Source organism: Chrysemys picta, chromosome 2, assembly GCF_011386835.1.
Source record: "Chrysemys picta bellii isolate R12L10 chromosome 2, ASM1138683v2, whole genome shotgun sequence".
Taxonomy (NCBI): domain Eukaryota; kingdom Metazoa; phylum Chordata; order Testudines; family Emydidae; genus Chrysemys; species Chrysemys picta.
Window position 1 is genome coordinate 69,637,813 of NC_088792.1, and position 24,874 is coordinate 69,662,686.

The 24,874-nt window shown below is 41.6% G+C and overlaps 1 protein-coding gene across 6 annotated transcripts in view; it reads right to left on the reverse strand.

Moving 5' to 3' along the window:
- TBC1D5 (TBC1 domain family member 5) overlaps positions 1-24,874 on the reverse strand; it is a 364,302-nt gene that overhangs the window by 296,038 nt on the left and 43,390 nt on the right. Inside the window, exon 3 of one of the 6 annotated variants that reach the window (XM_065587057.1) lies at positions 12,085-12,153. The exons of the other annotated variants lie outside the window; for them this stretch is intronic. The gene's annotated coding sequence lies outside the window, so the exon portion shown is untranslated. The remainder of the gene's footprint in view (positions 1-12,084; positions 12,154-24,874) is intronic. 6 annotated transcript variants of the gene reach the window in all.

Here is a 24,874-nt window from a genome sequence, read left to right on the forward strand (position 1 = left end):
AAGTCTCATCTCAGTGCTATCTTCTCTGTGGACTTTTACCTCCACACCCTACAATGTTTCCACAGTTGCCATTTTGCTACTGATTTCCCTACTGCTGGCAGCAGTTTGTGATCCCTTATATAGGATTCACATAGTAAGAATCACTGTTGTTCTACTGCAACCAAAAGTCTCAAAGTGACTCCTACAGTTCTCCGTGTAGTAACCACTTTCCAACTGAAAACGCTGCTGCAGCATACCATTTAGAAAGCCTGTTTAAAAGTAAGAGACATGGTGTCTCCAGCTTTTACATCAGTTTTCTATCCAGTATACTCTTATTCCCTGTTGCATAGTTTTTTTAGCCAAATTCTCTTTGAAACACTTTGAAATTGCATCCACTGAATTTCTCTCCTCTCATCTATTATGGCAGTAATATCTACATAGAACTCCTACAAATTAGATAAGCATGACCTGCCATGCCTGAAACCATGCTGGTTATCCTTAGACTGCTTTTCCAGATGTACTTCTACAACAGCCTTAAAATAATTTCCAAGCGATTCCCTGTAACAGATGTTAGGGTCACTGGCCCTAGAGTTTTTGGTGTGTTTGGATTTTTTGTTTTTAAATGTAGAAGTTGCCATTTTCCAACACTTAGGAATGGCTCCCCAAATCTAAAAACATCTAAAAACATCCATTTAAATGTTTTCTTTGCTTATTTCCATTAACATTCATGGCTACTCAGAGTAGCAGCTTTGTCTACTTTGTGTGATTCAGTCTCTTTGATTAATATTTGTATTATCTCCTCATTGTCTAGTTCAACCAACCCACACTAATCTTGATCGCCTAATTGGGAAGTCTCCATCTTCCTCCTCCTTAAGGAGGGATAAGGGAAATATTCCTTACTTGTTCATTTTCTTTAAGATCTTCTATGTCATTGCAGGAAATAGTACCTCGCTCCCAGAACAATTAACTCTCTTGTTGAGGACATCCTTCTACTTACATGGGGAAGTTGAAATTTTGAAAGTAGTGGTAGTGTATGGGCAGCCACCAAATTCAGAATTTTTTTTAACCTCTAATACTATAAACCAAAATTTTGCATCAGTGATCCATGAATTGCTTCAGAGTATGGTCTGCATTGATATAGAAGATCTCAAAGGAAAAAATTAAAAGATAAGGAAAAATTCCCCTTTCCTTTCTTCCATCGTCTAAACGAGTCCTGATGACTGGACCTTTCAAAATACTACATTTTATTTCCACTACCAGGTCCACAGAATAGGCATTTATAGGTATATATTTTATAAATTCACAGAAATATAGTTTTAAAGAACAGGGAGAGTTTAGTGCTTAATACCCACTTGTAACACCCTTCTGTAGTGGTTACAAAGCTGTACAGAGATCCCTAGATAGTCACTTGTCAGTCTTCTGAAAAAGAAGTTTCCACCACTCTTTTCCTAAAAAGGACTCCAGCTAAGTGTACTTTAATGGCACCTGGAACCTCCATCCCTGCACTAAAACAAGCTATTCTGTTTTGCTCCTTAACCCGTTTTAAGACTATCTGCAGGATGTAGGGGACTTCATAAAGGGCTGGCCTTACCATGAAGCAAAATGAGGGGGCCGCCTCAGGTGCCAGGCTGGGGGGGGGGGGGGGGGGCACGCCACTAGGACCCAGAGTGTAGAAAATTGTGTCTGCTGCTGGTGCATAGGTATTCTCTCTGCTCTAGATGCACAGGGATGGTGGAGTGCTGTGCTGGAGGAAGGAGGGCACAAGAGACATAACGGGCAGACAGGAGAAAAGGTGAAAGGGAATAAGAGAAAGCAGCAGGAGCTGCAGGGAAAGAGAGGAGGAGGAGTCTCTTACGTACCTCTCTAGCAGCCCCAGGAGCCTGGACAGATTAACACCAGCTTCTCAGGGAGCTTTCTGTTTCCTGCACCCACTTGAGGAGAACAGGCAGTCAACTGAAGTAGTAGGAGCCAGTTAGACCCTTAAGACGCCGATAACTTCCCTCACTCAGGCCCTGCTACCAGCCTGCTTATATGTCCCCTTCAACTGAATGTTGAGAGCCACTATAGCTGGCACAGAACAGCAGTCATGAATGAAAGAAGAAAACACCCATCTGGGGCAGCATTCAGAAGAAAGAAAGAAAGAAAGCAAGCAAAGGAAGCTTTTCTATTTAAGCAGGAAGGAGCTCCTCTGAGATGCATAGACACAAATGTTCACAGTGAGCCTTCTGGCCCCAGTGAGGATGTGAGTGGTGAGGAGATGCCTGATCTTCCAGTTAGTCAGAGTGCAGGTGACCTGGCAGCTACTGCAGCATCCATATCTCCATCTCAAATGAATGTAACCATGCACATTCCTGAAGAAAAGTGTAGATCAGAAAAGAGTGGTGGAGGCACAAGAAACAGCTGCTGCTGAGTTTAGTTCCTTAAGTCTAGATGATCCAGGACTGTGGACCCACTTGAGCAGTAGCCTGAGGGACTTCCTTGTACTGCATGGGCCACAGCAAGTGAAAAACTTCATGTTCCCCAAAGACAATGAAAATAGAAGTTTCCATCCAACACATTACTGGCGTGAAATCCCCAATGGTGACGAAGTGGAGAGGCCATGGCTTATGTACTCAAACCCCAGAATGCTGCATACTGTTTTTGTTGCAAACTCTTCCAGTCTAATGTTCCAGCCACAATGGGTTCTACAGGAACAACGGATTCAAAAAATCTGGCTAGAAATCTGGCATGCCATGAGAAGGCAGCAAATCACCAGAGAGCATTCCATAGGTAGAAAGAGCTTGAGATGAGACTAAGGTTAAAGGCCACCATAGGTCTCAAGTTGCAGTGGGGGAGGTCTAGGTTGGATATTAGGAAACACTATTTCACTAGGAGGGTGGTGAAGCACTGGAATGCCTTATCTAGGGAAGTGGTGAAGTCTCCTTCCTTGGAGGTTTTTAAGGCCCAGCTTGACAAAGCCCTGGCTGGGATAATTTAGTTGGGAATTGGTCCTGCTTTGAGCAGGGGGTTGGACTAGATGACCTGCTGAGGTCCCTTCCAACCCTGATATTCTATGATTCATAGATGATCAGCATCAAGAGAAGATTGCATCAGAGTTTCTTTACTGGCAAAATGTTCTGAAAAGGCTCATTGCCATTGTGAGAATGCTTGCTACCCAAAACCCAGCACTGCATAGCACTTCAGATCAGCTCTATGTGCCAAACAATGGAAACTTCCTTAAAATTGTGGAGCTGATGGTTGAGGTTGATGCTGTACTCCAAGAGCATCTAAGAAGAGTCATCACCCAAGAAATGTACACACACCACTACCTTGGGAAAACAATTCAAAATGAGATCATACAGTTACTGGCAACAAAAGTCAAACAGAAGATTGTGGCAAGTCAGCAAGATATTACTCTGTTATTCTGGACTGCACACCTACATCAGCCATATAGAACAAATTACTTTAATGGTGTGTTTTGTAACAACAGAACCTAGTGAAAATGTCCCTGCAATGGTGACTGTCAGAGAGCATTTTCTAGAATTTATTGACATTGATGATACTACAGGAGCTGGTATGACAAATGTGCTTCTTAAAAAAGTTGGAAGATACGGGAATTGCGATAGCTGACATGAGAGGTCAGGGCTACGATAATGGTGCCAACATGAGAGGAAAGAACAGAGGAGTGCGGATACGGATCCAAGAGTTAAACCCTCAAGCTTTTTTTTGTCCCATGTAGTTCTCATTCATTGAACTTGGTGGTCAGTGATGCAGCTTCAGCTTCTAGTGAGGCTGCTGAATTTTTTAATGTAATTCAAAGCATCTCTGTATTTTTCTCTGCATCAACTCATCGATGGCAAATTTTGAAGCAACGTCTGGGAACATTCTCTCTGACACTGAAACCACTGAGTGCCACACAATGGGAAAGTCGAGGGGAGGCGATAAAACCTATCAAACACCAAATTGGGAAGATAGATGATGCCATAGTTGCCATTATGGAGGATAATGCTATGATAGGAACTGTTCGTGGGAGAACAGTGGCAGAGGGAAATAGAATCGCCAGAAACATACATGACTTCAAATTTCTGTGTGGCTTAGTGTTGTGGCATGACATACTGTTTGAAATAAATGTTGTAAGCAAGAGACTCCAAGGTGTTGACCTTGATATATCTGGAGCAATGGGACAACTGGACAAAGCAAAGTCATACCTACAGTCTTACCGGTCAGATGAGGGATTTCAAAACGTTCTGAGAGTGCAGAGATGTTGGCAGAGGAACTTCACACTGAAGCGATTTTCCCACCCATTCAAGAATACAAGAGTCACAGAAGACGACATTTTGATTACGAGGCACGGGATAATCCCATAAGAGACCCCAAACAACAATTCAAAGTTGAATTCTTTAACCAGGTGCTAGATTGTGCAATACAGTCAATTGAAGAACGTTTCATGCAGCTCAAGGAACACAGCCGTATATTTGGGATGTTGTATGATATTCCAAAACGCCTCACGATATCTGAAGAAGACCTACACCAGCAATGCAGGGCACTAGAGAGACTGTTGACACATAATGACATGCGCGATATTGATGCATGTGATTTAGGTGATGAACTGAAAGCCCTGCATTTCTGCAGGATCAACTCTAAAAGCTGTTCTGGAATATATGTGCACAAATAAGACGACCAACCTCTTTCCAAATGCTTTTGTTGCTCTGCGCATACTTCTAACACTTCCTGTAACATTTGCCAGTGGAGAACGCAGCTTCTCCAAGCTGAAGTTAATAAAAACACATCTACACTCCACAATGACACAGGAGAGGCTGGTCGGCCTTGCAACCATCTCAATAGAGCATGAGCTGGCCCAGACTGTGGACCTTCAGGAAGCAGTTCAAATCTTTGCAACCAAGAAGGCACGGAAAGCACCACTTTAATTATTCAAACAGATAAAAATGCCAGTGTTTACTATGCAGACAAGAGAAGTTACATTTGCTGTTCAGGCGTTTGAAAGTTAAGTGTTACTTAAAATTTTTGAACAAGGCATTTTAAGTTGTTAGTTCTCCTTTATCGGGGTAGGCAGCAGAGCAGTACCATGAGAGGAGTAGAACAGGAAGAAGGCAGATTTGAGACCTTTCAAAGTTTTGGCCCAAGCGAGGGGCATGGGGGCATCATTTGAGCTCATCACCTCAGGTGCCAAAATGTTATGGGCCGGCCCTGACTTCATACAGAAATGGGCTCCTCAACCTACTTCAAGATTCACTGCTTTAGAACTTAAGATTTGTAGGTAGCCCCATACTGAAACCTCTAGGGAATAGCTAGGATTTTCACTTAATTATTCTTTTCTGTGCTAGAAAAGGTTAGTGTTGAACCATGCTTCCAGATACAACAAGCCCAATGACAAGACAACGGAGCTCTTCTCCTCACTTATCATCCAACTTTTGGTCTCCAAGATGCTGCAAATTTTATTAATCACTGGTGTAGTCAATTGCTTCAATTTGCCATAATCAGCTAGCACACAACCTCTGTTTCCTTAATTCAGCTGCCAGCAGTGCCATGATCTTGATAAAGGTTCTTGGAATTGTAGTCAGGCCAAACAGAACAGCCTATGCTTGGCACAGAATAACTAAATGTAGGTACACAACTGAGACTAAAAATGAATACATGCTGATAATCATTCACCTGAACGACACGACTCAGGCTCTATTCTGAAGCTTGACACCCTGAAAACAAAAAACAAAACTAAAATCACTCTTCAAACCCAAGACCACATGCGGGTCTCCTATGATTCTTGGGATGGTGAAATAGATCAAATAAATTCCTTTACACTTCTAATCCTCTGGGACTGGAGCTATGGCTCGAAGAGGGTAGCTCAAAATGTTTTGTATTTCGTGCTCTTTGGATGGATCAGATCAAGAAGACTGAATGAAAGAGCTCCTGAAAGATTCTCCACTGACTCTATTGTAGGCCGATATGAGATACTATCTAGGGGTCACTAACTAGTCTTTTGGACCCAGGCATGAAATAAATCCTGTTTTTCCACCAGTAATGAGGATCTGTGAATTGGCCTCAGCAACTTCAAGCTGATTATTTGATGCTCCTCTACCCTCTCTTTGGCGAGGAAAGTTGATTAAAGCTCTCTTCAAATTGATTTACAGCTAGTTGCCCAAACTGATGTTCCTAAACCTGTACCTATAGAAACCCACCTGGAGCCACAACTGAGACAATATGGGACAATAATCCTGGACCCTTGGAGTGGGACAGAAACTATATTTTCTTGAATTCTTTAACATATAGCAGCCCTTCCCTTAAACTTAAGGGCTATTTAAAGAGAATTAATTCCTACCTTGTAAATTACCTTTTTGCAAAGGAGACCACCAATATAGAAGCCCCATCTAAAAGCCCCATTACATCTGAGTAATGTGTATATATCTGGTTTATATTTTTAAAGTTTTCAGTTCTGAAATGCAAAAGTTTCTACTGCAGACCTGCCCATACTATCTGAGGCCAGTTACCTCAACTTTTTTCTCCCATCCAATTTCCCATCCTCGCTCTCTGAAGTCCCTCTCTCACTTCTCCCTTTCTAAATTATCTTTTCACTCATCTCCCTCTGCTTCAGTTCCCTCATCTGGTTTCTTTCCTTTCTTTTATTTCCTCAACTTACCCGCCTCTGTCCCCCCGTCCCTGACTCCTCATGCTGGGGACCGAGGGGGACAGGTCCTCTTTACAGAGGATACGCATTCTAGATGCGGCTTCCTGAAAGAACAGGAAGAGAAGCCAGCAGGTGATAAGATGAGTTGAAATTGAAGTCACAATATGCTCTGCAGTTTCAGCCTAGCTCCAGGGTGTGTCTGAAATAGGAAGGGGACTTCCCTCTGCTGCTCTCCTGTCCCTTTATTTTGTCATTGCCTTTGACTGAGTGGTCACAGCAGGTGGAACACCTGTTCCTCTCTCCGCCGTGGTCTCTTTTCCCCTTTCAGGTCAGAAACCATCTTAGTGGTTTGAAGTGAACCTTACTATAGTTATCATGGAGAGGATAAGGTGGGATGCATTCCTTCAAGCAGTTGCTTTTAAGAAAAAGGAAATAAAAGCAGCCTTTGCCGGTTAGACTTGATCAACAGAAAATAGTTGAATTTTACAGTATCACTCAGAATTCTCTACTCTGTACATCACATACTGCACCTAGCTCACATATGCAATGAAAAGGGAATTAACAAAAATGGGGTTTGGGGCGACTGGGAAGAGTAATTCTCTCTCCAACCTGAAGAAAGTTTAGACAAACTTGCCTTTGATAATCGACTGAACAAGCTGCACTGCAAGCATCAAGGGATGGTGTAGGGATATCTAGCAGGTGCTGCAGTTTATCACAAAACCGTCTAAAATAATTGGAAGTGACAACCAGCACTACCACAAATGATTTATTAGTCTTTCACTCAGCTTTTCAGCTTCCTCAGGGCCAGAATAAATAATTTACCAACTCTGTATCTTCCAATCATTAATTCTTCCCTGTGCATCCAAACTACATTTAACTCTGCTGGGTTTAGTGGAATTAGAAACACAATAAGAAGATTCCTCCCCGCTCCCCCTCAAGTATAGTATTATCTGACTGTATCTAAAGGTAAAATTGTCAATCACTATTTATATCTGATGATAGAAGAATTTAAATGATTAGATCTGGTAACTAATGTGGAATCAGAATATCCATGGAATAAAATTAGAAAGTTAAACTGGAGGGACAGCAACAATGAAACATTCCCAGGGGGTCAGGAGTGTGTTCAAGATATAAGGTACAGATATGAACTGAGCATATTGATCAGCATCGCCTCTCTGATCCATGAATTAGTACCAGCATTAGAAAGAAACTGCTAACGTAGCCTACAAGGTAAACATAAAACAAAGCCATTGGATGGGAGAAGGTTGGAGAAGTAGTAAAATAGAAAAAAAAAAAAATCGAGAGATTAAGTATTCTCACAGCTATAAGAAGAGAAGACCTATGGAAATATCTTAATTATTTTAAATAAAATTTTAATTAACTACACTATACATTTTCTAGGATATGTCTTTTAATTCAAAGCATGAAGAGGGGAAAAGAGTATTATACAAGGCAGATTTAGGACCAAGGAGCATAAAATAATATAAAACTATAGCACACTTTCAAATTTAGAGTATATAAGGTACCATATTTCTATTAATTATGTAGAGAAACCACAGAGAAAACAAAATCACACCCTAAATCCATTTTTGATGTAAGCTAGTCTTGTCTCATTAAATCAGCATCTATGATTAAAACAGAGATCATTTTTGGTACATAATGTATTGCATTGTTAGAGCAGCATCTGTTTGTTACACAGCATAACACATTTTTCAGCTTTAAGAAACTGTACTCATATGGAAGAAACCACCCAGACTTTGATGATATAAAAAATATTTTTGCTTCCAAATGTATTTTTGTACTAAATGGGTTAATAACATTAATGTGCTAATATTTCGAATTCTCAGAAGCAGCATCAAGCTGTTGGAAACATACAGAAGAAGAATTTCATGGTACTAACAGCTTTCTTTTCAGTCCTATGGGACTGAGACAACTCAAACTTTAAGTGCTTAGAAGAAAAGCTCTGTAAAGCTATGAAGGCTAATCAATAGGGCTTTCACCAAATGATAATACAGTCTGAAATGAAATAAATTGGCCATAACAAAAATGCCTTACCCTTTTTCTCCTCATTAATCTCAATATAGGGAAAACTACAGTAAGAACTACATGAATCCAAAAAAAAACCAACATACAAATCACAACTATGGTATTTCTTTACACTACTTTAAATAATACAAACAGTTTGTATAAACAATTCTCTAAAATGAAAAGTGAGCACACTATCTTTGAAAGGAATTAATTGGCCCCTATATGTCCTCTTCTTAAACATCATCAATTAACTCTGCCTTTAAGAGTTAAGATTCTAAAATTTGTATTTCAACTCTATGGGATAGTAAGAGGTCTCCTTCCTTCAGTTCAGCTCTAGAATCTGATCTGCTGTAATTGACCCAAATATGACAGTATTAACTGAATCAATCTCTAACAGCTACTTTCTAAAGGGATTGAAAAAATTCCTTCATACGGGTAAGAGGGTCTAAAAAAGCCCCAACCCAATAACAAAAAACAGTGCAGTTTGGCAACAAAAATGAAACACAGAAAAACCAAATAAAAAGACAAGAAATTGCCATTCTCCATGCTTTCTCAAGCAGTGGGACAAAAACAGTACCTAGACTCATAGCAAACATAAGATGTACCTTGAAAAACATACCAAAGAGAATAAACATACAAGAAAGGACCACATAGGCCACCCAGACAACAAGACATTTGTTCGGTGAGCCAGTCCCTCAGACCAACTGGAAGAGTTCCACTTCCAGTCCCCAGTATTGGCTAGGAATGCACAGTGGCAAGTTGCATCAGGCTCACGTTTCAGCTTGAGAACAGCATTGTGAGCCTGATGCAACTTGCCACTATGCATTCCCAGCCAATACGGGGATTGGAAGTGGAAGTCTTCCAGTTGGTCTGAGGGACTGGCTCAAAGTTCTTCATCCACCTGCTGCTGGCTGCTTAATACTGCTCAAGACCACCTGCTACAGCCCTCTGCCAGTTCCAGCTCTACTCCAGATTCCAGCTCTGCTGCTGTCAAGAGCAAGTAACAGGTGAGGCCTCGTCTACCATTTTGCTTATTCCTGCAGCCCATACTAGCCAGCAGCAGCCAGGAGGCACGTGTAAGCAATTCCCATCCAGCAAGGTAGCATCCCCTAACTATTCCCCCGTCTCCCAGTCCTAGGTAAGGCAAGTCAGCCAAACAGGGGACATGTGGCATGCTGGGGTGAGAAGTAATTTTTTTTTTTTAGTAGACAGCTTAGGCATATAGCATACATTTCCAGTAAAAAGTTCCTCTTCTTGGGAAGAATAACCCAGACCTCCCTAACAAGACTTCTCCTTTCTCTCTGTAGATAGTCCTACATCCCTTCACATCAGCTTCATTCCCCTTCCTCCCCCCACATGTATGCAAATTACTCATCGTGGTATCCATTCTTCTAAGGAAACAATGCTTGGGACATGCCTGTACATCTTTGATGCAGAATCAGTAAGTGAGGACGAAGACAATGAAGCCTAAGAGTCATGCATGCTTTTCTTAGGGCCCTGAAACAGCAAATAGGTGATCTGACTTTTTAACTTCCAGTGTCTTGTTCAGAGCGACAAGGTGGATGAGCTAATATCTTTAACTGGACCAACTTCTGTTTGCGAGAGTCACAAGATTTCGAGCCACACCCAGCTGTTCTTCAGATCTGGTAAAAGTACTGTCTGCATCATAGCTAAATGCAAGGTGAAACAGATTGTTTAGCACAAGTAGTTAGCACATATCCTAAGGGACCTTTCAAGACAGAGTGGTCCATTAAAACCTCTGAAGTCATAGGACAAGAAGAGGGGGTTAGTGGGTTACATATTTTTGTAATAAGCCATAAATCCAATGTTTCTGTGTTCCACCTTGCATTTAGCTGTGGTGCTTCAAGTACCTTTTCCAGACCTGAAGAACAGCTGGGTGTGGCTCAAAAGCCTGCCTCTGTCACCAACATAAGTTGGTCCAATACAAGAGATTACCTCTCTCACTTTGTCTCTTGTAATATCCTGGGACCAACACTACTACAACTACACTGAATACAACAATAGTGTCTTGTTCAAATAGTTATGCAAAGTTCTTCATATCAAGGGCATGAAGGTACCTTATTGTGGACAGAACATATTGATCCAAATGAAAAATAAAGGATGGAACCATCTTGATAAGGAAATGGGGCTTGATCTCTACCTTTTACTGATGGAAAAGCAAATACTGATTCTTGATTGATATAGGCTGAAGCTTCCCAAATCAACTGAACATACAGGCACTAGTAAATCAGTTTTAAGAGAGCAGAATTGTCAAATCCCTCTGTTAGGGATTTGGGGGCGGGGGGAATGTTTGAGATATCACTCTGCAATGGATGGAAATCCTATAAAGCCGGAATTTCATCTTCAGCTTACCAGCTGCTCTAAAAAATTCACCATCTCCACGTGGGAACCCACAAAGGAATGTTCTCTCGTGTGTCCTCAAAACACAATAGCTGCTGCATCAATATACAAGAAACTGACAATGGACCTTTAGTCAGGCTGTAATGAAAGACTGATAGGAATCCGTAAGCAGGAATGCTTAGTTTTTGATTTGTAAAATATGCAATGATCAAGAATCTGGCATTTTACAATAATTTAAGTACAACACAAACAAAAACAGAACTTGAAAAATAACAGCTTTGATAACTCTCCAGCTAAGGCATAAAAGATCACAATTTTCTATATCACAGTCAACCTCAGTGTGATTTTTTCACCTTTCTCCCTGTAGTTTCCTCCCTTCACGTTTGTTGATCACAGACCATTTGTATACCCAAGCAAAGTATAAAGATGAAGCAAAGGGAAAGGATATTTAGGAATAATGCCTAACTCTTATATAGCATTTTTCATCTTTCAATCTCACCCTGGAGAGAAAGGTGTCATCTCCATTTTACAGAGAGGAAAACTGAAGCTAAGTGGCTTGCCCAAGGTCATGCAGCAGGATCAGTGCTAAAACCAGAAATTGAACCCAAATCTCCTGACTCCTAGTCAATCATACAGTCAATTGTAAAGAAATTAACATCTTGACATCGATCTGTCATTACATTCATCACCACCCTTGTTCACATTTCTTCTTAAAAAGAATTTTGTTCTAAGCTGAGACTCCACAAAGCTATTTCCACTCAAAAGAAAGAGCAAACAAAACAAATTTGGAGTATTGTAAGGTCATCCACAGCTGTACCTCTTGGCAGGGTATATTTCTACAAAGAAAGCTCAAATGAGATTGTAGAAAAAAAATCTAAAATAAGGGAGGAGAAATGTTATTTAAGAGAGAATGCTTATACACCATCTTCCTTGGACACCAATTTTTCCAGCTATTTTACTTGAGCCCTTGCCAAATAAGCTCTATAAAAGAATGTTTGTAAGGACATCTGTAGCTTTTAAGAGGCACCAATACTTTCCATCCCACTCAGGACCACAAGGCATCAAATAGTGGAGTAGATTTCTTGTCTACTTACCAGACGCTGAATCCAGCCTTAGGCCACATAAACCACATCTCTGTGAAGGTGTAAAGCCACCTAAAGTATCTAAAGAGGTGCAATTTCTTGTTAGGAACAGCCCACATCATGACGTGTCTTTAATAAAACAATCAAATAACGAACGTCTTGGAGCCCTAGCCAAAATAGCTTCTCCTCATCCACAGACCCTAGAGAATGATCTTTTAGTTTTAATGTGCAAGCTATTCACCTAGTCAGCACAGGCAGACTATCCATTCTGAAGTCTGACTCTTGAGAAATCCAACTACCCCCTCAGAAGGTATTTCATCCATAACAGTTCCTGCATCATCTGTCGATATCGAGTTTGCAGGAGAGGAACACTGTTCTTATTTGAAGAGATGGAAAAATCATCCTTGAAGAATGGAAAGACTGGTACTCCTCTACCTCGATATAACTCTGTCCTCGGGAGCCAAAAAATCTTACCGCATTATAGGTGAAACCGCGTTATATCGAACTTGCTTTGATCCACCAGAGTGCGCAGCCCCGCCCTCCCCGGAGCACTGCTTTACCGCGCTCTTTCCAAATTTGTGTTATATCAGCTCACGTTATATCGGGGTAGAGGTGTCTATGTAGAGTTAAGGTAGGAATTGGCACTACATCAGAAAGAGAGAGAAAGGAGGGATATAATGCAGGAGGAACTGGCCTCGTTTAGGTTTTTTCCATCCTGGCAGAGGAAAGATCTGGTGCTCTGGGGTAAGCCAGACATTTAGAGTCTCCAGAGTCATTCAAGGGTGCTATGATTTTCTCTGAACAGACAAGATAAAAATATATTGATGTAAATTACTTCTTCATGTTGCTTTATGTGACAAGGTCAGGACCCTGTCAACAACAAGCATGGTAAGCGAAAGTGAAGAATAGTGCTAATTTGTATCCAGAAGTTTTTCCCTCAGAAAGGACTGCCTTATTCCTATAGTTACTATACCTAAGGCAACCCCAGATGCAACAGTCACCTGCAGGTCTCACTGTGCATTTTGCCCAACAGGTGGAAGAATGAAGCCACGTGGAACTAGTGAAATGTTGGGGTTGAATGAGCTGGATTCACTTATTTTGGGCTTCTGCTCACTCTAAAGCACTAAAACTTTGGCCCTTTATAAGAAGCAGGACAGGATGCAATCAGAGGGTTGCTTCTTCAAAGGTTTTAGCTACCAGTTAGAGCAGATGTGAGACACAACCAGTGGGATCATCTCTGCACAAAGGGCTCTTATCAGCTTGAGGAGAAAATATTTTAAAAATTCTCTACAAGAGCATCCAACTCTAAGCTAGGTGTTTTGGCAGAAACAAAAAGCTACGGCAACCAAATTAAAATAAAAGGAATAGACAAAAGCCTAACTGGGTCAGAAGAGCTTCTTCCACATGCTGGAAACCAAGTAATTACCACATTCAGTCAGCTAAACTCTTGATCGCAAGAGCCTTATTTTCTTACTCATGCCCCCATTTTCATCTGCTAGTCAGGATTTATGGGGTGGAATGGCAAAAAGGGATATTGAGGAAGATCCTGATTTTTATGTTTTATTGTTACTAAGTGATGAGGAAGAGAACTAAATCTTGATTGAGATTTTGAAAGGCTATGCAGCAGACTATTTTGTATTCTCGTGTTTTCTTAGAAGTTTGTGTAGAAACAGAATCTTTACCAAACATCCCTTTTTGCCACGTCAGCTCATAAGTCCTTCTACCACAAAATAAAGACTTGCGAGGGGGGAAGAGTGTGAAAAGTTCTTGCTACCCTTTTTCACATATTTCCCAACCTGCTTTTTTAGTGTGTGTCCCTCTGATCCTCCCCTCTGCAACTGGAAATCTCTCCTAAATTAACTCAACTTCTTGAACATCATGTTGTTTTTATTCAAGTTTCCGTTCTGGACAGATCTTACAGATCACTCTCGTTAATTATTCTTAAACTTAAATGTTTGTGTAAGTATCGCCTTAAATTGCTCATTGATTTAGGTCAAACAAGTCTCTATTAAAGTCCTCTGCTTTCATCAAACAACTAAAATTGTCAAATGATCCATTTGTGTGTGTTCTGAATATATCAACAGAGAAAAACAAAAGTACAGTAAGAGTGGAATACTGTACTTTGTTCCATGAAGATCAAATTAGCATCACAGGAAAGCAATTCTTTAAATTTTATATATATATATATATATATATATATATATATATATATATATATATATATATATATATACACACATATACACACACACACACACACACACACACACAAGCACATTTACATGTACAGAATGTTTAATTAATTTAGCTAACGTGTGAGTTCTCAATGTGGGAGTCACAACCAGATGTCAGGACCCATATTATATGTGAGAGAAAGGCAAGATTCTAGCTAAATGAGAGGTCTGGTATAAAAAGAGAACCACTGATTGTAGGACGAGTTACAGATAGAAGGTAGAGATGGAAAAGGCCTACAGTATTAAGTCAAATACCCCATTCCGTCTAGTCTGTGCAGAATTTTTCCCTACATATATTTTCTAGTGCATAATGATATTCTTTCAAACGTAAGCTGTATTTTCTGAAAAGCTTTGCAAAAGCAGAATTGAGCAGAATACAGAATTTAGAGACAGATCACTTGCTGTTGCAAAGTACAGCAGAACCTCAGAGTTACAAACATCTCGGGAATGGATGTTGTTCGTAACTCCGACATGTTCACAATTCTGAACAAAATGTTATGGTTCTTTCAAAAGTTTACAGCTGAACATTGACTTAATGCAGCTTTGAAACTTTACCACGCAGAAGAAAAATACTGCTTTTAACCATGTTATTTTATATGAAACAAGTACACACACAGTTTCCTTACCATGTAAGATCTTTTTTAAACACTTTCCCTTTATATTTTTAGTAGTTTAAGTGTTTGCTTTTATTTTTTGTCTCTAGTGCTGCCTAATTGCCTACTTCCAGTTCCAAATGAAGTGTGTGGTTGACTGGTCAGTTTGCAACACTGAGGTTCTACTGTAGTGCCATAGAACTTTAATGACCACAAGTGGCCATCGTTCTCTGACATTTTATATATCACCAGAAGCACAGTGCCTTATAACATCATATTCGGTCACTGGTTAAGTACGAACTCAGAAGGAAGACTACTATCTACTACCTCTGCAACCAACATGCGTTTTTCTTGGATGCCTCCCATTCGAGTACTGACTAGACCGGTGATTCCCAAACTTTTACCCACGAGAGATGGTGATCCAAGCAGTGCTGGCTGATCACATTATGCTCGTTCTCATTTCCAGCTACTAAATCACATTAAAGGCAGCAAAATATAGACTACACATTTTTCTAACATCACTCTTCCATGTAAGTAATTGTGAAATTGCCATAGCGATGTTATGTGATTGCAAATGGAAGGGGAGGCACACAAGATATTCTGTTAATACGTGATCATTGAAAACTTGAGAGCCCCTTCCTCAACTCAATGTTACTTAACATCTGACAATGAGATCACAATGAGAGGGCAGTTTGGGTTTAGTAGAGGCATAACTCACCAATACATACGGAATTTCCACAACTTCAATTGGCAATGATCAGGGGGCAGGGGGAAATCTAGATAAACCCTCTGTGAACTGAGGAAAAATTAGATTTCCCAGAGTATGACATCTAAACTTCACAGTTGATTCATATATATTAAAGTGATAAGCTGTCATCTTGAGATGATTTACATTTCTGTAATGTATTATTAATTGGAAATAAAAAAATCTATTTAACTAAACATTAATATATTTCTTCACACTGTTACTTGATCGCAAAAATAAAACTTGTTCCCCATCTTATCTTCTGTTTCTGCATGCAATGTCTTTACTCAATCCCATTCCTCCAGCAGCAGTTTTACTTTAATTTCTTTTACGTTAATAAAATTAACTCAGCTCAAGATCTTCCCCAGGCTATAAAGAGGCCAGACTACATGGAATATTTTTAGTGTCACCTTGTTTCCCCCATAATCCATAGCAGTTGGCATGTGCTTTTTTTTTTTTTTTGCGCAAAGATATTCACAGTATCAGTCCTTAAGATAAACACTACCCAGGAACTCAAAAGGGGGGGGAAAAGCGCTCTACAAGTTTTAAAAAAAAGATTGAAATTGAAAAAGGAAAAGTGAAGAGGCCTTACAAAACAGCTGTAGCATATAAGAGACATTAGCATAAGTGACTGCAGGGGAAGTCAGCAATAGGCTTCAAAGAAATCTGGCTGGGGTCACTGAAGAGAAAACAGCAGCAGATGCTAGGCTGCCTGGTCCAGGTCACTGCAGGGAGAACAACAGCTGGTTGTGTGAGTGTCTTGCCTGGGATATATAGTTGGTGATTGAACTCCTGAGCTCTTTTTGTAAAACATGCTTGATAACCTTAGTGTGGGAAAGTAGTCCAATAATCAAAACTGGAATTTTTTGGTGTGGAGCTGTCAGGACATAGACCATTTTAACTTTGTAAAGTGTAGTCTCAATACCACTCAGTATATTCACTCATGTTTAAAGACAAACACACAGTGACTGCAAACTGTGAGTGGCTGCATGGATTTATATTCTGGAATATCAGAAACAATGTTCTGAAATTCTCTATCAAGATACCAATATTTTAACAGCCTTAACAGTTTTAGAAGCAGTGCATTATACTGTTAGGGATTGCACCATCGTTATTCTAGTAACTGCTGTATATATTTTAAGAATTTTGCATTATTCCTCTATATGAGGAGTTAAAAGGGAGAAGGGAAGACATTCCCTTGTCAAATCACCTATGACCACACCCATTTTTCTCATCAAGGTCACTCCTCCCCTTCCATCCTCAGGGACCCACATTAAAGCCACCATATTTTTAGCTGAGGAGAACTGGACAGGCCTCCCTTTTAGAAACCATCACACCAATGCAAAACTGATTATGGGGGTCAATGAATGACAAGTCACTCCTATCTTTATACAACCCACCAGCAGCAGGATAGCTGAACACCTTACAAGAGCCATAGCTCCTCCTAGAAAGCTGAACATTTTGCCTCTGTTCAACTCCCTGCCAGCCCTGGAAGGCAGAAGAGAGGATGTTATAAAGCCTGAAGTTCTGACAGACTGCCTATTTGTCTCATGAATTTCCCATTTTTTAAAATAACAGCCTTATTTTGAGAGTTCAGAAGTGGCTGAACATAATATCAAAGACAAGTTTCTCTAGTCCCCATCTCTGGCCTGTGACATATGCCACAGGACCTTTATGTCTCTCATTAGACTCGGGTAAGCAACCCAAATTATGTTTTTTCTCTTCATCCCTACTGCTATTGTTTACATTGTCTTTGGTTTTTAAATCCTTAAAACAGGCTCTGGTCTATTTGATTACTGGGATTGACAGTTCTGCAGATATGACTTCTGTTTATCAATATAATGGGTACAAAATAACAGCTTCAAGACAAGTTACTGTCCCTGTTGTAATTTTTTTTTTTTAAACAGATTATCTCTGGAGTTGAGAAATAAATTCAGCCTCCACATCTATTTAGGTGTTAGTCTTTCTACTGAAACTGAACAGGCTGTCAGCTGTGGTGAAGTTTCAGTAATATGAATGAATTAAGATGCCACTAAATAAGTGTGCATGAGTCACCAGGCTGCCATCACAAGGCAGAAACTTTTTCATTATTGACCAAAGCTGGATTCAAACGAGCTATCTAAAATGAAACTCTCCATTATTCTCCAATGCACATAAGTCATGAAGTCCCCCAATCATATTAACGATTGTCACTCCTTTTCACGAAGGCATGCAATTCTAAACTATCACTACCTTCATTCACCAGATTATTGAGAAGCATCCTTTAAAAGCAATGGACAACTTCACTTAACAGATTAGGTCCTTATTTAAAATTTCTGTATTCTAAGATAACTAACGTACAGTATATCCCTCCACAAGTGTTTTGAGACAGGAAGTAAAACCAATGAATATTACATGTAATTCATTCACTTTGTGGACAAAATCCTAAAACTAATACTGTACATGTACAGACTACTACTAATAAAGGCAAGATTTTTCTAAAAGTTGTTCCAATATGTGGGTGTTCTGTCTGTTCATTTCCCTGACTTGAGGTCACTTATTTATTTCCGTCCAACTATTGTGGATGTTTATAAAAAAGCAATTTATTAACTGGTCTTGTCATTTGAGTTAATTAAATAGCTCAATGGTAGAAACAATGAAACAAAATGTTGAACAGTTGCTTTTGCTGTATAAAGTATTATATCTCTATAATTAGGGCCCTACCAAATTCACAGTCCATTTTGGTCAATTTCATGGTCAGGGGATTTTAAAAATAGTAAATTTCATGATTTCAGCTATTTAAATCTGAAATTTCATGGTGCTGTAATTGTAGGGGTCCTGACCCAAAAAGGAGTTGTGGGGGGCTGCAAGGTTATTGGAGGGGGGGGTTGCGATACTACTACCCTTACTTCTGCACTGCTGCAGGCGGCGGCGCTGCCTTCAGAGGAGGGTGGCCAGAGAGCAGAGGCTGCTGGCCAGGAGCCCAGCTCTGAAGGCAGAGGTGCCGCCAGCAGCAGTAAGGATGGCATAGTATGATGTTGCCACCCTTACTTACGCACCGCTGCCTGTACAGCTGGGCCCTCAATCAGCAGCCGCCACTCTCCGGCCGCAGAGCAGAAGTAAGGATGGCATGGCATTGCCACCCTTACTTCTGCACTGCTGCTGGCATGGCACTGCCTTCAGAGCTGGGTGCCCAGCCAACAGCCACCACTCTCGAGCCACCCAGCTCTGAAGACAGCACAAACCTAAGGGTGGTAATACCATCATCATCATCCCTAAAATAACCTTGTGACACACACACACCCGCCCCGCAACTCCCTTTTGGGTCAGAACCCTCAATTTGAGAAACTCTGATCTCCCCTGTGAAATTGGTATAATATAGGGTAAAAGCACACAAAAGACCAGATTTCATGGTCCATGACGTGTTTTTCATGGCTGTGAATTTGGTAGGGCCCTATCTACAATCATTAATAGTAAGGATATAACACTGAACAGCACGCTCCTATAATGTACACTTAAGCACTCTGTGAAACAATGATCACCAAACCTTATAACAACTCTGAACAATTTATGTTTAGACGTTATGTTCTTTGGGGCAGGGAAAATCTTCCTCTGCATTTAGAAATTAAGATACACACTTTTAGCACTAAAGCAATTTAAATAGGAAATAATGCTTCCTTAAAGCCACATTTTTTCAAATAGCTAATCTATTCTAAAACAGAATTACTAAATATTAAACACCTTTTCGGCAGAGCAGAAAACCAAAAAACAATATAACTAAAGTAGCCTAATCTTAAAATACCAATAAGTTTTCTCTGCTGAGGTCTAAGTTGAAAGTATATTAGGAGACACTTCACTCTCAAAGCTTACATCATTCCTCCACTTTGCCCATGCATATCAACTCCACTCTGGTATTGGTGTCACCATCACAGGACCTAACCTCATCAGCCACACCATCAGGGGCTTGTTCACCTGCACATCTACCAATGTGATATATGCCATCATGTGCCAGCAATGCCCCTCTATCATGTACATTGGTCAAACTGGACAGTCTCTACCCCAAAGAATAAATGGACACAAATCAGACATCAAGAATTGTAACATTCAAAAACCAGTAGGAGAACACTTCAATCTCCATGGACACTCAATAACAGACTTAAAAGTGGCAATTCTTCAACAAAAAAAACTTCAGAAAGACTCCAACAAGAAACTGAAGAATTGGAATTAATTTGTAAACTGGACACCATCAAATTAGGCCTGAATAAAGACTGGGAGTGGATGGGTTCCTACAAAAAGTAATTTTCCCTCTGCTGATACTCACCTTTTTGTCAACTGTTGGAAATGGGCCACCTTGATTGCATTGGCCTTGTTAGCAGTACAAAAGTAATTTTCCCTCCCTTGGTATTCACCCCTTCTTGTCAACTGTTGAGAATAGGCCACTTCCACCTTGAATTGGCTCATTAGCACTGACCCCCCACACTTGGTAAGGCAACTCCCATCTTTTCATGTGCTATAACATATATTCTGCTTACTGTATTTTTCACTTCATGCATCTGATGAAGTGGGTTTTAGCCCACAAAAGCTTATGCCCAAAGAAATTAGTGAGTCTCTAAGGTGCCAACAAGGACTCCTCATTGTTTTTACCTACACCACAGACAACTATGAAATGGGAGGATGATAAAACCCTTTAATCTCCATGTTTTTGCTGACTATTTTCACAGCAACTAACAACGATGTTTCTAATGTTTGTTGATCCTCACAAAAGAGTGAAGAACATTAATCCAGCTACCACCATATGTCAAATGCATTAGCTGGCTAGAGTCCGGGATGAAGACAGCATTTTGAAAGTGGTGGGCGTTTGCTAAATATATGATTGCAAGAGAACATACTCATCAACTTTCATATGATTAGTCACATGTCTTAAGCTAAGCACATGCCTGTTTGCAGGAGGGAGCACATATTTAGAGGCAGGATGATCCAGTAGTTAGAGCACTAGCCTTGGGCTTGAGAGACCTGGATTCAGTTTCCTGCTCTACCTCAGACTTCCTGTGTGACCTTCAAGTCACTGAACTTCTCTATGCTCAATTCTCCATCTGTAAAATATGTGTTTAATGATTGTGAAGCACTCAGGTACTATGGTGATTTAAAAGTACATTAGTGTTCTTGTGGAGTTTAGCCTAGCAAAAGGTTACAGAATTTTTTTTTTCTTTCAAGAAATTCATTGAGAAGTACCATTACTAAATTTAGTAGAAATTAAGGTTGCCTGGTTAAGTGCTTGAAGTCAGTAAATTATAAAGTTAAAGTTGCACGTGCAGTCTTAAATATGTCCCCTTGCAAGTATGTTCTATTTTATTTACACAATTAGATATTTTTCAAATTCTGTAATATACATTTTCTACAATTAGACAGACCCATGAAGCATCTTAAAGTTCTGTATACTATTCTGTATACTATTCTAGATATGCTAGACAAAACAGTCCATTAAGACATATACAGAAAGAAAAATACAACAGTAAATCAATTTTACACAACGTACACTATATTAAGTACAACGAAGTAATAATGGAAATTTTGGGGCATATACAGAACACCTAGGTGTGAAGCTAAGTCAGTTTTATAGTTAGCTGTTTCATCTCCCAGTTACACTTTGTGATGTATTGGGGCTATGTCTGTACAACCTATGAATTCTGATTGATACTGTGAAGTTGTATTATGAAAAATTGCTGTATCACGAATGCCTATATGTATGTGGATCAACCATTGCTGATATGTCCTGTAGCAAATACACCCCAGACAAAGGAATGCTTAGACCTCCAAAATAAAGGAACACATTGGAAAAGGGCCATTTTCTCCAATCCATGAGGCAGATTCCGATCACCATGTAAATGCATGAGGCAGGGGGACACCTTTCCTGCCTGCCTTCCTGGACCCAGATGGTTCTCCCAGGACTCTCAATGGAAGGGTGAGCTAGAAAGTGAGGGAAATGGTGGTTTCAGATTTATTATTTAATGATCTATAGTCTCCTGTGGTTTACATGATTAAGTATAAAAAGGTATAAAGGTGTAGACTGTGCAAAATGTATGCATGTCAACTATTTCAAAACTAGAGAGAGCTAAATTGTAATCCAAAAACTTCACATCTTTGGGGTTGAGCTCTGTGACGGGGTGGCATAAGTTACTGGGTTATTTCAGGGGTCAGCACAGGTCCTGAGGCCTAGGACAGCTGGGCTGGGGAGCCCTATTTCCAAGAGGGATAGAGTCAGTGCCCAGGAAATGTGCCAGAGAGACCAAGGGAGGAACAACTGTTGCAGCTTGTTGAGGCTCCAAAAGCTTAGCACTCCCCAGAGAATCCAGAAAACAAAACTTGGATTCCCCACACAGCAGTCCTACTGGGTGACCAGGAGGGGGCGCTTTTTAGGGTTTGTGACACACCTCTAGAAGGCTTTGTCAGTGATTAAAAATACACTGTATAGTAGCAGGGGGTAGCCGTGTTAGTCTGTATCTACAAAAACAAGGAGTCTGGTGGCACTGTTAGTCTTTAAGGTGCCACCAGACTCCATGTTACTGTATAGTAGGTAGCTACTATGTAAGACCAATTCTACACCACAAACATTTGCGAGCATGACTGTGTCAGTCAGAGTTTTGATGACGTGTGATCTCTGTCCAACATAGCTATACTAGCAAAAACCTTTAGTTCTACAGTTATTCCAGCAGAGCTGCACTTTTGCGGGTATAGTTTATTTCATTCAGGTGGCTGGAATAAGCTATACTGGCAAAAGGGTAGTTTTGCAGATATATTCTGCATCCACACAAGTAATACAGTAATACTTTGCTGGTATGTACACCTCTACAGCTATATCAGCAAAGCACTCCTAGCATAGACTTGGCCTGAATCATTAAACACATACTTGAGAGAGAAAAGAGAAATCTATCATACATGTGTTCTGAGTTTGTGGTTCTCAAACTATGGTCTATGTGCCACCGACTGCTGGTCTGCAGAGAGCTGGCTGGTCATCTCCATCTGCTGCTGGCTCCTCCTTACTTCCTAAAGCTAAACTGCATTAATAAACCAGAAGTACATTAAATACTTCCCTATGATCGCTTTTAAATGCAAGCACAGTTGCTATAGTTTTCACAGGGGTGATATTCGATTGCTAATTGAATGGGAGATGTTTACTTCTCATGGAGACACTGAGATACCGTGGTGATGGATCTTATAAAAGCCTAGAGATAGAGGTGATCCACACACTCATTGAAGGAAGGAGAGGCATTCTTAAAAAGACAGTTATCTTTTCCATAACTGGTGTTCTTCAAGATGTCTTGCCCATGTCTATTCCACAATAGGTGTGGGTGCTCACCACGTGCACTGGTGCCGGAAGTTTTTCCCCTAGCAGTATCCATAGGGGAGTGCCCCAGCGACCCTTGGAGTGGCGCCTCCATGGCACGGTATAAAGGGAGCCACGTGCTCCCCCCACCCTCAGTTCCTTCTTGCCAGACCAACTCTGACAGAGGGGAAGGAGGGCGGGATGTGGAATAGACATGAGCAACACATCTCGAAGAACATCAGTTAATGGAAAAGGTAACCGTCCTTTCTTCTTTGAGTAATTGCTCATGTGTATTCCACAATAGGTGATTCCAAGCTATATCTGTTGGAGGTAGGTTGGAGTTCACAAATTCTTGGGACGGAGCACAGCCCTGCCGAACCCGGTGTCATCCCTGGTTTGGGAGACTATCACATAGTGCAAGGTGAACGTGTGAACTGAAGACCACGTGACAACCCTACAGATGTCCTGAATGGGGACATGGGCCAAAAAGGCAGCTGACGAGGCCTGTGCCCGAGTCAAGTGCACCTTCACAATTGGTGACCTCAGGGGCCTCGTGAGACAGGCCAACACCAGGTTAAGGTCCCACTGCAGGACAGGGGGCCTAACATACGGGAAGAGGTGATCTAACCCCTTAAGGATTCGGCCAGTCATAGCATGGGAGAATACCATGTGGCCCTGCACCAGCGGATGGAAGGCCAATATGGCCACCAGGTACACCTTGACTGACGAGGGCACCAGGCCCCTGGGCTCTAAGGTGAAGGAGGTAGTACAGAATAAGCTGGATCGGGGCGGCCACCGGGAAACGGCCCGCTCGTCTGCCCATCTGGGAAACCAAGACCACTTTGCCAAGTAGGCTCGGCGCATGGAGGGCCGCCTGCTTTTAGGACGACGCACTGAACCCCTTCCAAGCACGTCCTTTCCTCCCAACCTAACCATTGAGCAGCCACGCCATGAGGTGGAGTGCCGCTAGGTTGGGGTGGAGGAGGCTGCCCTCGTCCTGGGAGAGGAGGTCCGGGTGGGACGGCAATGGCCATGGCAGGGCAACCGCCAGGCCAGTGAGGGTCCCATACCAATGCTGCCTGGGCCATGCCAGGGCAATCAGAAGGACACGGGCCTTGTCCGTCTTTATTTTTTCCAGGACCTTGCTGATCAGCGGGAATTGGGGAAAGGCATAGAGAAACTGGCCTGATCAGGACAGGAGGAAGGCATCAGAGATAGCGCCCCATCCCAGCCCCCTCCTCCCCCCGGAGCAGAACCAGGGGCAGCGACAGTTCTGCCGAGTCACAAACAGGTCCACCTGGGGAGTTCCCCACACTTGGAAAAGTCTGTGCACCACCTCTGGGTGGAGAGACCACTCATGCTGAGAGGAGAAGTCCCTGCTCAAGCGAAGCGCCCACGCGTTCCTGGGTGCCTGGCAGATCGAAGGCCTGTAGGCAGATGTCGTGGGCTATACAAAAATCACACGGCCTGAGGGCTTCGTGGCAGAAGGCAGAGGATTGGGCCCTGCCTTGCCTGTTGATATAGAACATCGAGGCCATGTTGTCCGTGAGGACCCTGACCACCCGGCCCTCCAGGTGCAAGCGGAAGGCCATGCACACCAGTCGTACCACCCTGAGTTCCTTGACGTTTATGTGGAGGGTCAGATCCTGAGCCAACCACAGACCTTGGGTCTCAACCTTCCCCACATGGGCCACCCATCCCAGGTCCAACGCGTTGGACATCAGCTCCACGGACGGGGCCATGCCCCTGAACAGGACCCGTTGGAGCATGTTTCTTGGGGAGGACTACCACCATAGGGAGGTGATCACTGGCTCGGGTACCATGAGAACTTTGTCCATCCTGTCCCTGGCCTGGAAGAACTCCGAGGCCAACCAGAGCTGGAGGGGCCTCATTGGTAGTCTGGCATGATGGACCACATACGTGCACA